Genomic DNA, 8,644 nt, shown 5'->3' with positions numbered 1-8,644 from the left:
GAAACCCTAAATATATCGTACATATTCAAATTACATATTCAAAATAATCCTAAGTGTAAAACAAGTCTCCCGGGTACGCTTTGTAGAAGTAAACTTCTCCGAGTAGACTTTGTGCTCTGCCTTCCTTGTTAGACTTGGTAACCTTGAAGTGTGACTGGGAACAGTTTTCCGGGTATGCTTTACTTGGAAATACTCACCAAGCAGACTTCAATCTTCTTGATTATATCAAACTTTGCTCGACATAACCTTACTAGCAACCTTGTTCTTCATTGGTCCTATCAACTCCTTGCTTGGAATAAGCTTATTAATGAATACCTTGCCCGATCTTCCAATCACTTGGCTTCAAGAGCTTGGTTAGCCAAAAGCTTACTCTGAAGTAAACCTTACTCGGCTATGAAGAACAAACCTGCTTGATATAGAGAACCTTGCCCGGGTATACACTAACTAGTGAACCCTGCCTGGTTAAACACTAAAGTGTGAACCCTGCCCGGATAACCTCTAAAGAAGACTTCAAGAAGATAACCTTGCTCGATAGGCAAAATATCATGCCCGACTAAGTAAAACCTTTCTCGGATGTCTTAAGTGTGCCCGGCTCCATACTTATCAATATCTGAGGAGGTTGAGAAGATTCCAATCTTCCTTGTAGTTAGTTTTGGGTCAAATCTTGACTCAACAATCTCCCCTAGATTGGAACACCTCAGCTGTCCCAAAACACCTCTATGGTTACTTACACAGGATTAAAATACACATCAAATTAAAGTCAAATTACATATTCAAATAACATAAACAAATGATTACATATTCAAAAGCTGTCCAAAGACATTACAAAATAAAGCCTATTCTAAAGATCTTGTCTTTTTCTTGCGTTGTAGGCAGCTTGCCTTCTGTTGACTATCACTGATGCAACTCTTTGCTTGAAAACAGAAAGAATCTGGTGATGAGGGTTACTCTCAGGTATGTGTAAATCCTTTATGTCTGCCAAATTTCATTGTGCAGGCAGGTCAGGTCATCATCTCTTTTGATTATCCCCAAAATAAGCCCATCAGAATTTCTCAGTACATAATGACCATTACCTTCTTTGTATTCAATTATTGTAATGATGCCATTCCTCTGCACTGTATAATTGGGATATCTCATTCTTCTTTTAAAGCTGATGCAGGTATTCATATTTGACACAAGATTCTCATTTTTGACCCTCATCTGGTAGTACAATTCAGAATTGGCCATCTTTTTCATCTTTGCAATCCTTCTTGTCTTGTCAAGTTGAATCATTTTCCAACTCTTCTTTTCTTTCAAAAGTAGGAATCCCCTGTCAGCTTCATCTCTCAGGAATTTAGATAGATCATTTTGCTATCTTCCTGCCAACTTACTTCTGTCTCTATAATCATACAAATCAAGTGTAGCCAATCTTTCTAACTGCTCTTCAGTGAATTCAGCAAAATCACTTCTAATGACTATGTCTCTCAGCTGTCTGCTTTCCATAATCACTTTCAGAGATTCAGAGACAGAATCATAGTAGAGATCTCTGGGAAGATCCACATTGGATTGTGGTCTTGTTGTTCTTTGTGATCCAGTTCTACTAGATTCTCTTCTACCTACTTGTTGATGTCTTCTTGAGATTGGGGGTCTGAATGGAATAGACTTCTTAGGTTTGCTGGGCCCCAACTTGAAAGTTTTGATAAAAATTAATTCTACCATTTCAGGTTGAAGGTTGGCAAGATCAGTAAGGTTTTGTCCTGCTTCTTTATGAAGAATAATCATCATTTTCTCTATCCCAGGATTGTTTGACAATCATGCAGGTACAAAGCTTCCATCAACAAAGCTTCTAGGGTTCTCTCCTTCACTCAGAACTTTTTCCCACTCTGCCTTTTGTATGTAGAAAAGTTATTTCAAGTCTTCCTTTTCTAAGGCATCAAACGTGGATTCATCCATTCCCCTCTGGTTTATCATTATACCCCTCAAAATTTTAATCATTTCTTCATTTTCCCAAGGCATTATAGGTTCATCTTCTTGTTCAGGATTTAATTCCTCTGGGATTGGGGTTTCAACAGAAGTTGCCTCTACTGATTTTTCTTATTCAGCCTCTTGTTTCTTCCTCAAAGTTGTCAATCTTCTCTTCTTCTTGACAGGCTCTTGTTCAGCTTTTGACTGTTCATCAAGTGGCTCTGGTTGTAGCCTTTTGAGTTTTTCTTTTCTGCTCATTTTGTTGAAAATTGTATCAACTGAGGCCTTATCGAATCCTTCAACCATTCCAGGTTTCATACCTTTCTCCAGCAAGTATCCACACTTTCCTCCAAATCTTTCTTTCAAGGCTTCAAGCTTTTCAGCATCTTCATTCTCTTTAACAAAATTTTCTTTTACCTCTTCCCTTTTGCTTTCATATGCCACTTTTAAGTTGTCAATCTTCAAGTGAGATAAATCTTTGTCAGAATACCCATGAGTTCTCAAATAGTCTCTGTATTTCTGGGCATCCCTGTTCTTTTGTTGTATCAACTTCTCAATTGTATTTCTCTGTTTTTTCAATCTTTTCTCTAGTTCATCATCATTAAAGTCAGCTAAGCTTTCAAAGCTTATGCCATACCTTCTCAGTTTCACAATCAAAGGGTTTTTCCTTTTAGCATCCAAAAGGCTTTGCTCAATGTTTGCCCTATGTTTATCAGTCACTGTAACTTGTGGGGAGATAACATTAGCAGCTTCAGCATCCTTTCCCTGATCATCATTATTGTCATCATCAGTTTCATCAGAGTCATCCTCCTCCTCAGTTGTATCATTAACAGCATCTATTTTTGGTTCATTAGGAGTTGGCTCTTCAGGGATTGGTACATTGGGCACTCCTTGCATATATTCATCAGGCTTTAAAGTTTGCAAAGGTATTGCCCTTATTGGACTTGCCTCATCATCAGGAGTCTCTACAAAGTATTTATTCTTATCATCCCATCTTCCTTTCTTTGCAGACTCAGCTCTTTCAGCTGGTTTGAATGATTCTGGTCTGTCCCTTTTTCTTGAGTATTTCTTTCCATACTTGGGATCACCTACACACTCCCATTCATCTGGGTTCTATCTAATGTCATCTTCAATCTGTTGAGCCCATTTCTTTGCAGCCATTGAGGCAATAGATTCTCCAATTTCTTCTTCCAAATTCAAATCCATATTCACACTGGTTGGTTTAACTGTTTCAGTTGATTCCTTTTGTGGTTGACTTTGAGGTTGAAACATGCTAACCACCATGGCCAAAGAGTTGTCAGCTTCCTCAACTCTTTTTAACTTAATCAAAGCTTCAATTACATCTTGATCATCAGCCTCTTCTTCATTAATCATTTTTGCAACATTGGCTTGACTGATCAATTCTTCTTGTACTGCTATCTCCTCAGGAGTCAAAGTTTGGGCTAGGATTTCCCTATCTCTTATTTCTCTTACAACATTCTCCAACTTTCTCCTTGCTTCAGCAGCAGCTTCTTCATCTTCTTTGAATAAAATTTCTTTCTCAGGATTTGCCTTAACATGCTCTTCTTCAAACACCTTTGCCTTACCTTTCTCCAATCTCCTCCTTACATCATCTTCGTCTTCAGACTGTTCATGATCATCTATTTCTTTTTCAAGTGTTTCTAGTTCTGGGTCATGCTCTACTCTCTTGGAACTTGCTTGTTGATCAGTTTCTGGTTCAGTGTGTGTAAGTTCCTCAGTAGCAGCATTTTCATCAATGATTACATCAGTCAATTCTTCATTTATAACATCAGTCAATTCTTCAGTGGCCACATTCTCTTCATTAATTTTTCAATTTCAGCATCCATGGTCTCTTCTCCTCTCACCTCCTCTTTATCTTCATCTCTCCACACAACATTCATGATCTCATCATTAACATTGTAATTTTCTTCTCCTACATCAGATTTATCAGCCTCATACTCATCATCCTCCACATTCTTTCATCACTCTCCTCCTCATCATCACATTCAGAATACTTGTTAAGCCATCAACATTCATTCTTGCATCCTTCATCACTACATCCTCAACATTAGCAACAGTTGGCACAATTACATTCTCCCCCTGTTTTGGGGCAGCTGAGGTCTTCTCAACCTCCTGCTCCAGGGATTGAATTTTCATCATAGCCCGGGCCAACTTGTCTAATAACAACACATTCTCCTTAGTCACCTCTTCATTTCTCTCTCTTAGCTTAGCATTTTCCAATATTAAATCAAGGTTTCTTTGGAATAAAATGTTTTCAGCAGTAGGAGTTAATTGTGGTGATGTAGAGAAAGGATTAGGTTCAGATTGGTCTTGAGTAGTGGTTTGAGTGAGTGTTGGATTGATGGTCAGTGTGAGTGGGGTAGATGATTCAGGTGGGGTTTGGGTTTGAGGTGTGTTTTGGGTATGGAATGGTGTAGGCTGGGTTGTTGGAAATGTTTGTGGTGGTGATTGGGTGTGGAGTGGGCTTGGAATAAATGTATCAGTTTGGATTGGCCTGTTGGTTGGTGGTGGGGATATTTGAGTGGATGTTTTATTTTGGTTTTGGGTTAAGGTTTGGGTTGGAGATAGTGGTAATTGTGGTTGTGGTGATATATGTGGTGATTGGTTAAGGATGGGTAATGGTGAATGTGGTGGTGATGGTATAGGTTGGTCAATAGGTAGTGGTAATTGTGGTGGTGATGGTATAGGTTGGTTCTCCCCCTGATCCTGTACATCAACAATCATTTCTCTTCCATCCCCTCCTTCATCTCCATCATCATCATCTTCATCATCTTCTTCTTCTTCTCCTCCATAAACCTCATCTTCCTCTAAGCTCAGCTCAGGTACTGGCATAATATCCAAGTCATGGTTCAACAGCCATGGCAAAATCTCAAACGGAATGTTTGGATTAAATCTGTTGGCACTTCCCGGATTTTTAATTCGTTTAAATGTGTTGGGATTCTGCAGAATATGAGTAGTGCCTATTGTGGGTAAATCACGCAATTCCCTATTGAAAATTATCTGTAGAAACCTGTGATATTGCAGAAATCTGTCCTTTTCATCCTTTTTCAGATTTCCTACCATTCTTTCGAAAATCATCTTTGAAAGTTGAATGATAGATCATAAATGATGACAACAGTTGCATTTGCTAAGTCACGACTCATCAGAGTATATGATCCCTTCCTTGGAGCAAATCCTTGAATCACACGATGACTCAGAAATCTGTATATCAAAGGGAACATTCCCTTCTGAAATTGCCCATCATGTACTGTCCCCTGGTATCCCATATTTTGTTCAAAAATCCTCAGCAGGTGATCAGTATTGAAGTTGATATGATTGTGGTCGTCATCGTGTAATTGCAAGCATCTTCTGATCATTTGTTCCGTGATCTGAATTTCTTTTCTTACCACTGTGGCTTCAATCCTTCGACCATTAACATCATCGTACAGTGTTGCTGAGTGCCATAAATCCAGTGAATGATTTCTATAAATGACTGGGCACTCGGTGAAGGAAAAACGAACATTTTATCTCAACAACCACGTTATCATCATCGCCACCTCCTCATTGTCCGGAGTAATCTGCAACATGGCGCACATATTGTTTTTCTGTTCAAAGGGATACATTGGTTGATCATTGTCCGCCATATCTGAAAACAAACACAATCAAACATATTCAAAGTGAAATTAGTCATAAAGTTCATTACTTTAACTAATTTCAAGGTATAAAACTGAAGAAGAAAGAGAGAAAAATCATCAAGAACCTGTTCTTCGACAAGTTTATAACCTAAACACAAAAACAGAGTGTTAGCAAATAGATACATAATCAAAGCCCATTATTGTCTAATAGTGATAGGAAAACACATTATTGTTGCTTACCGAGTCGGAATTAGAGGGCTGGTTAAAGTTAGGGTTTGGATAAAACGAATGCAATAAGTCGGTTTAGGTTTCTTTAAGAGTAAGCAGTTGCAGTGGAAGGAGAGAGAGAGAGGGAAAAATAATGTTCAAAAATATCTCTAACTCCCTCTTATATACCTTTTGAAAGTGGGTTTTAAATGCATTTGTCGTGTAGTGAGTTATTAGCTGTCAAACATAATAACCTTATCCATTTAAAACCTTACCCGATAAAATGAAAACGTCAAACTTTGCCCGGTATATTTCATTATGAAGTTGACAAAGTTTGCCCGGTACCCTCCACTTACAAACCTTTCTTGGTTAAGTTAAGTAATTTAACGTCAAGTTATAATGAAGAAAGCTTACTCGAAATACCAGATTTCTTGAGAACTCAATCACAAGATAGATAATCAAGTATAAAACTATCAAATAAGCAATCTTGCTAGGAATCATTTAAGATACCCATATGCATTTCTCAATTTTAAATTAAAAGCTTAAACTAGCATACACCCTATCAGAATAAGAAACATATCCAATCAAGCATACTACAAGGTGTGTCCGAGCAACCTTCATAAGAGTACAAAGTGTGCCCGAACAGTCTTTCTATTCAAAGAATACCCGAAAAACCTTCCTAGAGTACAAGGTATGCCCGAAAAAGGAGATCTAGCAGACAGTGTAACCGGAAAGCTAAATTTTGAAATTACCAAGTATATTGGGGAACAAAAAATGTACCCGGAATATAAAACGTGCCTGGAAGACAAAGTCTGCCCAGAAACAATTGTAATTTCAAAGAAATCATAATCACAAATAACACATAGCATGCCCGGAACAAAATTAAACATAAAAACACATAAGTGTGTTATGGTCTAAGATTTCCAAAGCTTGCTTGGTACATTACGCAGCAGTTAGTATTCAAAGCTTGCCCGGAACAAGAAATATCGTGTTGAAGGCTTGCTTGGTCACATATTCAAAGACTTCAAGCTTGCTCGGGAATGTAGTACATTAAGTGTACTCTACCCGGTAAGTGTAAACACCTTAAAGCATGCCCGAAAATCATAAACTTAGTCCAAAGTGACTAAGCTTGCTCGGAAAGGTTATAAAACATCAAACCTTACACGAAAATACATATTCAACCAGTTTGTGCCCGGGAAGGTTTGAAAACATCAAACCTTGCCCGAAAATACGTATTCAACCCTTTTAGTCAAAATGCAACACTTTTGACTTAAACCAATATTTTTAACTGTATTTTTCCTTTAAAGATCATTGTTTAAGAGCAAATGGTGCATTTAGAGATCAAATTTCAGTCTTTGTTCCTTTCAAAACAATTTCTTTCTTTTGCTAAAAAGATCTCAATAATGGGATCATATTGACTAAGTAGCTTTCTCAATACTTCATTCTCAGCATTATTATGACAACATAGACAGGTCAACAGCAGGTCTAGACTTATCATGAATTTCATCTCTTTGGTGATATGATTAAGTTTCAATTAATATGCATGATTCTTAATGGATAACACATGATGTTTTATGATGCTCCTCATCTATTCTCAAGGCATATTTGGCTTTCTCCAGATCACCCCAATTTGACTTTGACCCCCTGGATTTGGTCAAAACTTTTAATGACAGAACAAGTTTTGTAGAAAATTTTGAGATTTTTCTTTTCAAATTTATAAACACATGTGAGGTGGAACATTGGACTTACATGCCACGCAATTCGGATTTAAAGGCCTTTCATTCAGGATGTTTAAAGGACTTATAAGATTGCCTCCACCCCTGTAGTTCTAGAATTAACCCTCATGCTTGCATTTTCTTTCAAAATGTTTTGTGAACATTAATCAACTTTTGGTTGATAAAATATTTGAAAGTATGCTGTTCACTGTTGTTCTGTGTCATTCTTTTTAAATTAAACATTTCATTTTGGAGACCAAATACCAACAGGCTTGTGTATGACTGGATAATCACTTTTCTGCCTATCATTTGGAAAGATATATTTAGAAACATGCATAGACATCAATGTAACTCCATATAAGATATTGCATTTTCTTTATGTTTATATCACCTTAGATTTTACACATCATGAGAAAGCAACCGCACATGTTAATGACTGTACTAAGTGCCCTTTTGGCCTATTAAATCCATATGATTGGCTAAGTAGTCAATGTACTATCATTTCCCATAATTAAAAAGTTTTAAGTTCAAACACCCCAATATCTCTTATTTGACTGGTGAATGGCTATCCTGTTTGACCACAAGTGGTCAACAGGACCAAACATACATGTGAATCTATGTCCTTTCAAAGTCAGAGTTATTGACATGATTTTAAGTGAATGAACAGAAAACAAGTTATTATTGCCCCAAGTGCTTACAGTTTTCTGGTTAATGGATATCCTTTAAATCTATGCAGATTATAGGACCAAACATACATGTGTTTGTCCTTCCAATTGGGCACATGACATAATTTTCAGCAAGAATAACTACTTGAGGCTTTTCATTGAAAAAGACTTTTCATTGAAAAATCGTTCTTTTAAGCTTCTATAAAGCTTGAACTGAATAATATTATCATATCTCTACACCATTAACAACTTGCTCATGTTGTGATCAAAACTTTTGTAATAATGCAAAATTCATTGGAAAATTCATTTAATCATTTAATTTTGACATAAAAACACATTTTGACATAAACAGTTGTAATATATTCAAATCTTAATCATGAGTAACATCATCAAAACAAGCAGACATGACTAATATTCAAAGTCTAGCCTATTCTAATAACAACAAATAATCAGATAAAACACATAAACAAGCATATCA

The sequence above is a fragment of the Bidens hawaiensis genome, unplaced genomic scaffold (genome assembly GCF_021521415.1).
Source record: "Bidens hawaiensis isolate Kalapana, Puna unplaced genomic scaffold, B.hawaiensis_p1.1 tig00041696_1, whole genome shotgun sequence".
Classification (NCBI taxonomy): domain Eukaryota; kingdom Viridiplantae; phylum Streptophyta; class Magnoliopsida; order Asterales; family Asteraceae; genus Bidens; species Bidens hawaiensis.
The sequence above is the reverse complement of the archived record's forward strand: the minus strand, read 5'-3'. Positions refer to the sequence as shown.